Here is an 8,685-nt window from a genome sequence, read left to right on the forward strand (position 1 = left end):
TTCTGTGATCTCCTTTCAAAACCTGACAAGTTGCTACAGCAGAGAGCTCTTTGGACAAGCAGGTTTGGAGAAATTGGGTTTAATCAACAAAATTGCAGCTAAAGGATACTTTTTCTTTTTTTAAAAAAGACTCTGGCTAATCAGCAGGCCCATCACTGATAAGAAAAACATTGCTTTTCAGAAAACCCTTTTTGATCTCCTTCCTAGAGTTCCTCGTTGCAAGAAGGTCCTTTTCTGCCTCTTCATTTGTCTTCCCACTGAAACCCTATTGTTAAGATTGCCTTTCTGACCAATGGAAGCTCCAGAATTTATCTTTAGCCTCAGTAATGACTGCCTCTCAATCTAGAGAAGGCAAAACACAAAAGGGCAGAGATGGATTGGGTTGGTTTTCTAATCCATTTAACTGTGAGGACAGGATTATCATTTCATTATTATTAATTGTTTCCATTATTGTTAATCATGTTTTAGTAATAATGAAGTTATTTACACTGTCTTTAAAACACAAAGCTATCTAACAAGATAATCATTTACCTCTGTCTCTTTTCCTACTTTTTGTAGTCTTGATCCCTTCTCAAATTAATTGTTTTATTCTTTCAGGGTGGGTCCTGCCTTTCCATTAAGGAGATAACATCCTTCCAAAGGTGATTGAGAAAGAGGTGTCACCCAGGGAGAGTCAAGAGGGGTCAGAACTGAAAGTGAGGTCCACCCCTCCCTTCAGCTCACCCCACCTGCCCTTGGAGTTCTGATATGTTGGGTGTTATGCTGTCGGTGAAGGGTATCCTACCTAAGTATCTATTTCTTCCACAGAAGAAAAAGTTTCTCAGGCTTTCTCTCTCTGTGGAAGAGAGAGAAGAGATATTCTCTCTCTCTCTCTCTCTCTCTGTCTCTCTCTCTCTTTGAGACGCTGGCTCCATCTTCACAGAAGAACATTAGCTTTCTCTCTGCTCAATCTGCTGGTTTCTAAGACTAACTGTGCCCATCACTGTTTGTCCCGTGAGCAAATGAGTGGGCTCACCACTGCAAGGGCTGTTGGACTTGCTTACACTTCACTTTTTAACCATATTGAAGTCAATAACCACTTTAAAGAAATTTTGAAAAACAGAAGAACGTCAGTCATTGACAGTCTTACCGTGCTAGCATAATCAGCATCAGCATTTCATTTGTAATTCTTCTGGCCTTTTCTGCCATGTACCACTTTTACATGGTTGTAATTATAGTATAAATTCTACTTTGGGTCCAACTGCTTTCCCATAACACATCATAAACATTTTCCACGGTGCTGTAGTCTTCATAATCATTATTAATAAGTCGCTTAAATTCTAAGCAAAACATCTGAATTTTTGTTCCTGGTTGGTTTCTCTGTTGCAAATGGGTCTTTGGTAAATACTTCACAAGTCAACCTCCCAACCTGCTATAAAGGGAGTCTTTGACTTGGGAAAACAGTGCCCCTGCAGGTTCACAGCAGCAAATTAAAACTATGGAACAAATTCCCTTAAAATTTTTCAGCTTAAATGGTTAGTCCTCTCAGTTCTCATTCTTGCAAGATGAGCTCAGGATGGACTCACACCTCTACACATTTTCCTTTTGCCTCGCCAGCCACACTTCAATTTGATGACTTCATCCTTTCCACCGAAATTCAGTCTCCCAGGACAGGAAAGGGGCTTTACTCAATTGTCACAGCTCCTGCTTTTGGCCAAGACCACGGGACACCATTTTGTAAGAGGAGAAGCCATCTTGCTTCTTCAAAGACTTGGGAGGGAATTCCTAGGGTTCATTCAAAGGAAAACAAAATAATCTATATCTGACTAAAATCCTTCATGCTGTAACAGTATGAGCTTTGTTGTGTTCTTTATTGTCTTGCTTTTTTGGGATTTTTTTTTTAAGTTTTCAAATGAACTAGAAAACAACATCAAGCTCAGAGCCGAGCTACACTGACAGCCTTTCCTTCCTTGAATCCGTCGCGGTAACTCTCCTGTCCGCCTGCCTCCTCACTTTCCGGGCATTTAATGTTGTCCCCCGCCTGCCCTCCCTCCTTGAGTTATGAACTGCACAGCAACTTAAACCTATTGTTTACTTGGGATACTATTGATTTTTTTTTTTATCATAGGTTGCCAATAGCGCTTTATTTTTTCTTTTCGACATCCTGTTCTGCAGCTTTTTTGGCTCTTTTTTGCCTGGATGCCAAAGAGCCAGGCATTGGCACGGGTCATGCAAAGACTGGCAAAGGTCCTCACGTTCTTCTCCTCCTCTCTGAGCACCCTGGCTTTCTCCTTCTTGCAGACATTCTCTGTGGGCATGACGGCCCTGTTAGCTGGCTGGCTGGCTGGCTGGCTGCTTGAGTTCTTCAGCAGAGTTGTCTTCTGTCCTGAGGGCAAAGGGCTTCCTGGGGAAGAGGGTGAGCTCGGAGCCGCACTCCTTCAGCCGCAGCATGTGGGCCTGCAGGGACTCACTGGCCTCGGTCCATCTCCACAGATCCATCGAGATGCCAGTGGTCCAGGCCACCTTTTCGTGGATGCCAGCAACCCTTGACTTCCCCAAGCTGTAGCTGCTGCCCTGCCTGCTACCATTTGGTGTGGTACCTGCAGGGCGGCATCTCACTATGGGCCCAATGGGTCCAGAGGCAGGGCACAGGGCGAGGGCACACCTTGGCTTAGCAGGCCTTGCACCTGCAGCTGCAGCCTTCCACACGGGCTGAATAAACCGCGTGGTGACGCGCGGCTGCCAGTCCTTCTGGAAGTGGAGCTTTAGGATCGTGCCATCTCTGCTGGTGCCATAGCTGCTCCCGTGGGCCCAACTTCTCCAAAGGAGAACAGCCCCCGGTGATTGGTTTATTTTGAGCTTCCTAATTGCCGCCTAGTTATGTGATTCTATACCTTGCTTCTCTTTCCTTTTGTTTCTTCTTTCTTTTTTTTTTTTTTGAAGAATTAAAATTGCTTAAATTGCCCTCCTTTTTTAAGGATAAAGCAGCCTTATCCAAGTACAATTTACATACTATAAAATTCACCGAGTTTTAGTGCAAAGTTCAATGATTCTTAGTAAATTCACAAAGCTGTGCAGGCAGCACCATAGTTCCGTTTGGAACATCCCTTGTGCCTCTTCACAGTCAGCCCCTAGTCCCGCCCTCAACCCCAGGCAGCCACCAATCACTCTTGCATGATCAGTCTGCCTGCTCTGGACATTTACTATAAATGGAAGTATACAATAGTTAGTCTTTTGCATCTGGTTTCTGTCACTCAGCATGTTTTTGAGGTTTATCCATATTGAGCATTAATTATTTTATTCCTTTTTATTGCTAAGTAGTATTTCATTGTAGAGATATACCTCAATTACCTATCCATTTAGTGGTTGATTGGCATTTGAGTTGTTTCTACTTTTTACCTATTAGGAATAATGCTGCTATTGAATATTCAAGTACTAGTCTCTTTTTTTAAAGATTTTATCTAATTATTTTTAGAGAGAGGGGAAGGAAGGAAGAAAGAGAAGGAGAGAAACATTAATGTGTGGTTGCCTCTCACACACACCTACTGAGGACCCAGCCTGCAACCAAGGCATGTATGTACCCTGAGTGGGAATTGAACCGGCAGCCCTTTGGTTTGGAGGCCGGCACTCAATCCACTGAGCCGCACCAGCCAGGGCTCAAGTACAAGTCTTTTTGTGGACATATATTTTCATTTGTCTTGAGGAGCTCCCCAGGAGTAAAATTGCCTAGTCAATATGGTAAATTTATGGTTAATTTTTCAGAAGTTTCCAAACTGTCTTCCAGAGTAGCTGTATCATTTTACATGTCCACCAGCATCACATGTGGGTTCCAATTCCTTCACACCCTTGCCTACCCTTTGTAGCCTCTTTTTTATTATAGCTATTTTAGTAGGAATGAGATAGTATCTCATTGTGATTTTTATTTGCATTTCCCTAATGACTAATGATGCTGAGCATCTTCTCATGAACATATTAACCACGCGTACATCTTCTTTGGTAAAATGTCTATTGAAACTTTTTGCCTATTTCTTAATTAGATTATTTGTCTTGTTGCATTGTAATCATTACTTATATATTCTGGATACAAATCCCTCATCAGATATATGGTATGCAAATATTTGCTCCTAGTCTATTTATTGTTTAACTTCATTTTCATAATGGTGTTTTGAAATGCAAAGTCTTGCCCTGGCTGGTGTGGCTCAGTGGATTGAGTGCTGGCCTGTAAATCAAAGGGTCGCTGGTTTGATTCCTAGTCAGGGTACATGCCTGGGTTGTAGGCCAGGTCCCCAGTAGGGGGCGCACAAGAAGCAACCACGCATTGATGTTTCCCTCCCTCTCTCTAAAAAAATTAGTAAATAAAAAATATTTTTTAAAAATGCCAAGTCTTTCATTTTGATGAGGTCCAATGTAATCAGTTTTTTCTTTTATAGATTGTGCTTTTCGTGTCCTACTAAGGAATCTTTGCCTAAAAGTCACGGAAGTTTTTCCCAATGTTCTTTTCTAAAAAACCTAGTTTTAGCTTGGATACTTAGGTCTGTGATCTACTTTGGGTTACTTTTTGTTTACGTTGTTAGATAAAGGTTTAAGTCAGGGTTCTTCATTCTCATCCCTGTTGACACATTGGGGGCCCTGTTGGGGGCTCGACGGTCCATTGTCACGGGGTCCTCCAGGTGCGTCTCTGCACGTGAGGCAGCGTACCTAGCCTAACCCCCCAACACCCTCAGCACCTCTGCCCGTGGCTGCAGCGGCCAGACTCCAGTCCAAACGTCCTCCAGTATTCCCTGGGAGGTCAAACCGCCCCCACTGAAAACCACTGGGCTTCGTTAATATTTTTTTATATTTGAACAGCCAATTGTTCTAGAACCATTTGTTGAAAAGACTATTGTTTCCCCCCTCTGAATTGCCTTGGCAACTTTTTAGAGTATCAACTGACCATAAACATAAAGATTTGTTTCTGGACTCACAATTGTCTCATCAATCTCTATGACTATCCTTATGCCACTAACACACTGTTTTGATTAGTACAGCTTTATATTGTTTCAAATTTGGGAACTAAGTTCTCCAACTTAATTCTTTTTGTTTTCATTAAAGTTTTTATTTTGGGATAATTGTGAACTCCCAAGTAATTGTAAGAAATAACACAGAGAGACCCCATGTGCCTTTATGGTCCCCCAGCTGGCACCCCTTATAAAACTAGAGCCACAGCCAGGACACGAGCGTTGGTACTGTCCTTCAGTCCTACCCAGATTCCCCACTTGTACTTGTAGTTCTTCTTTTCCAAATTTTTTTTAAAAAATTGCTTTGGCCACTCCGGGTCCTTTGCATTTCCATAAAAATTTTTGGATCAGTTTGTCAAATTCTATGAAAAGAGTCTGCTGGGATTTTGATAGGGATGCACTGAATATATAGATCAAGTTTTGGATCATTGCCATCTTAACATTAATCTTCCAATTCATGAAACATGATTTTCTTTTGTTTTTTATTGTGGCATTATGTATATAGTATAACACATGCCATCTGAGTCCTTTACAGTTCAGTGACGTAAACTGCATTCACACTGTTGAACAACCATCACCACTATTTCCACAACTTTCCCATCACCCCAAAGAAAAACCGTGCTTTGCTTTTTTTAACAGCAATACTGAAATCGCCAACCTACTACTTACTGCATGGTCTTCTGTGGCCCCCAAAGCCTTTTTTCAGATCAGTGATTTAGCACTAACCTCTGCATCCCAGGAACACTGGTACTTGTCTTTGGAGGAATATAGCGTAGTAGCTCCCCGCCCCTCATCCACAGGGGTCGCTTCCGTGGCTCCCAGTGCATGTCTGAAACTGAAGACAGTATCAAACCCTAGATACACCCTTTTTTCCCTATGCATGCCTTTTCACTTAAAGGGAGCGCTTTACGTCTTCGCTTTGGCGTATCTAGCATCACTATTACCAGCATCACTATTCTTACACTTCGGGGCCATTACTAAGTAAGATGCAGGTTACGTGATCACAACACTGCGATGCTGTGACAGGTGGTCTCTGACCTCGACAGCCGCTGTGTGACTGAGGGGAGGGTCCGTGTGTGGGGTGATGCACATCCTGGGCAAGAGGGAGTGAGAGTTCACCACGCTACTTAGAATGGCACACAGTTTAAAACATGAATTGCTTATTTTTGGAACCTTCTATTTACTACTCTTGTCTACAAGTAACTGAAATTGCTAAATGCAAAACCACAAATGTGAGGGGACGGTTATAGACAGTCCTTTTTAAAAAAACTGGGCTTTAGGGTCCTCGAATCACAGCTCTGCCATTGACAGGTTACTTCTCTAAATCTCATGTTATTGTGCACAAATTTAAACACTTTTATTTCTATCGATCTTCTAGGTGTGGGCTTCAGACTCCCACGGTTATCCACGCCTGCCAGGTGCTGTAGAAGCTACAGAATGAATGTGCACCTTGACTGTAAACATTTTTCCCCACAAAGTTAAGGTTAGGCAGTTTAACTACAGATGATATTTTGAATTGTTACGGCATCCCAAGGACATATACTGTGGAATTAAACGTAAGATTTGCAAAATGTAAGTCTTGAAATAAATTTAGAGTTTGTATTTGGGTGCTTTGTGCTAATCCTCCTTCTCCTCCATACCCCCCATTGCACTTAAAGTCTCTCCGCCTCTAGTTGCACCCGCAGCCCTAACAGACATTCACTCGCCATTCACGGCCCTTTTCCCCACAGAACCTCAGAATCCTCCTCAACACAGCCCTGCCGGCAGCCACTGACGACATACGAGAGCTCTCCCAAACGATGAAGTCTCTGTGCTCTCTCTGTTCAACTAGTTTACATTGATGTGCTTTAGGCTTTATTCTACCATTTTGGGGTATTTAAAATAAAATCAATGGCCCTGAAAATCAAGATGATTTTATTTACTTCTGGCTTTCCAAATATTATGTTCTTCCTTTCAGATTATTTTATCTGCTTTACATATAAATTATCACAATAAAAATAATAAAAGGCAACCTACAGTATGTTCACTTTCAAAATGACAGTACCCATCATGCCATCCCTGTCTGCCAGGCCAAAGGTACTTATATTCCATGTACCTTTGTCCTCCTAATAGCTATCACCAGAAATTAAATGCCCATTAGTATGAAAAAATCCTTTATAAATGTCTTCTCATCCATCATTATGATCTAGTTCCTATTCAAGACAGATTAAATGTATTTTTGTTCCCCATTTAAGAAAGTTTTAAATTTTATCTCCTCAGTTATAAATACTGGGGTTTGTTTAGGTTTTTTTTTTTTTTTTTTTAAGATTCTCATCTCTTTATAAAGATACAGCCCTGGCTGGTGTAGCTCAGTGGATTAAGCATGGGCCTGTGAAGCGGAGAGTTGCTGGTTCAATTCCCAGTCAGGGCGCATGCCTGGGTTGCGGGCCAGGCCCCCAGTGGGGGACACGTGGGAGGCAGCCTCGCACTGATGTTTCTCTCCCACTCCATCTCCTTCCCTTCCCCTCTCTCTAAAGATAAAGAAATAAAATATTTCTTTAAAGATAACATATATAGGATGGACAAGGGCAAGTAGTAGAGAGAGCAAGTCTCTTTTTGATTAAACATCTATACTTTTCTTTCCAGTGTCCTACCTACCAAGTCTTTATGGTCGCTGGCTGGCATGACAGATTACCTTAATTTGTATCTAGCTGTTGCTAAGCTATTGCCATGGTATCAGGGCACTCAGGCAAATATAGATTCCTGAAAACAAATGCGTAGGAAGGAAATTTTGTCCCTAGCCCCCGCCCCTCTGCTGGCACCTGGATAGCAGTTCAGCAGTGAAGTTCTGTGCCATGGGCGCTCTTCAGCCATAACAACACCAAACACACAAACCAAACCTTTAAAAACCAGATTATTACAGCCCATAAAATACAGTAACGCCTGCAAATGTTAGATCTGTCACTTACCAAAGTCATCAGTAGTCTGTATGCCTACACCTTGTAATGACTAAAGCAGATCACACAGTAATCACACAGTAACCTTTAGTGAATGTTTGCCCTCTAGCAAGATAAAGCACCAGCAAAGATACTGCCCTCTTAATTATAATCTTTATGGTCATACACTCAAAATGAGTGGCATATTTTTTGCCTCAATAAATTTTTTTGGATAGTTGTTACATTTTCAAATTCTAAGAGAGGAGTTCAGTAGCATGCGCTAGTGTGAGTTTTATCTTTAAGAGCGGTGTAAACATGACCTGCACTGAGTCACTCCCTTCGCCTTTCCATGTACAGACAAAAAGAGAATATTTCATCCAAAGGGAACAGCTCAGTTTCCTTAAAAGCGCCCATCAACACTGTCAGATATGTTTGTAGATTGGATGTATCACTTGTTTACCTAAATAGTAGCATAAGTAGCTGGTTTTAGAAAACTTTACCATAAATCTTTCTATATGACTAGACTCTACGCAAGGCTATGATTAGGAAATAACCTACTTCCCCTCTTGGCCAGGCCTGATGAGAGCTTTCCAACTTCAACACTGTGTTGGAACACTTCTCCCATTCCTAGTGTGTGCCCATCAAATTGCTCTCCGTTTGCAGGGGCGGTACTATTTATAACCTAGTTAACAATGCCAGCCAGAGACAGTAAAAGGTGTGTGTTCAAATGCAAATTCTCAGCAATAATGTTTACAATTGCATATAGTTGCTTGCTCTATTATGTTCAACAACAG

General features: G+C 41.8%; 1 pseudogene; it reads right to left on the reverse strand.

Moving 5' to 3' along the window:
• Positions 1-2,122: 2,122 nt before the first annotated feature.
• LOC119059395 (60S ribosomal protein L13-like) lies at positions 2,123-4,631 on the reverse strand (annotated as a pseudogene).
• Positions 4,632-8,685: the final 4,054 nt, after the last annotated feature.

Source organism: Artibeus jamaicensis, unplaced genomic scaffold (genome assembly GCF_021234435.1).
Source record: "Artibeus jamaicensis isolate MK-2021 breed Jamaican fruit bat unplaced genomic scaffold, CSHL_Jam_final contig_387, whole genome shotgun sequence".
NCBI classification, from domain to species: domain Eukaryota; kingdom Metazoa; phylum Chordata; class Mammalia; order Chiroptera; family Phyllostomidae; genus Artibeus; species Artibeus jamaicensis.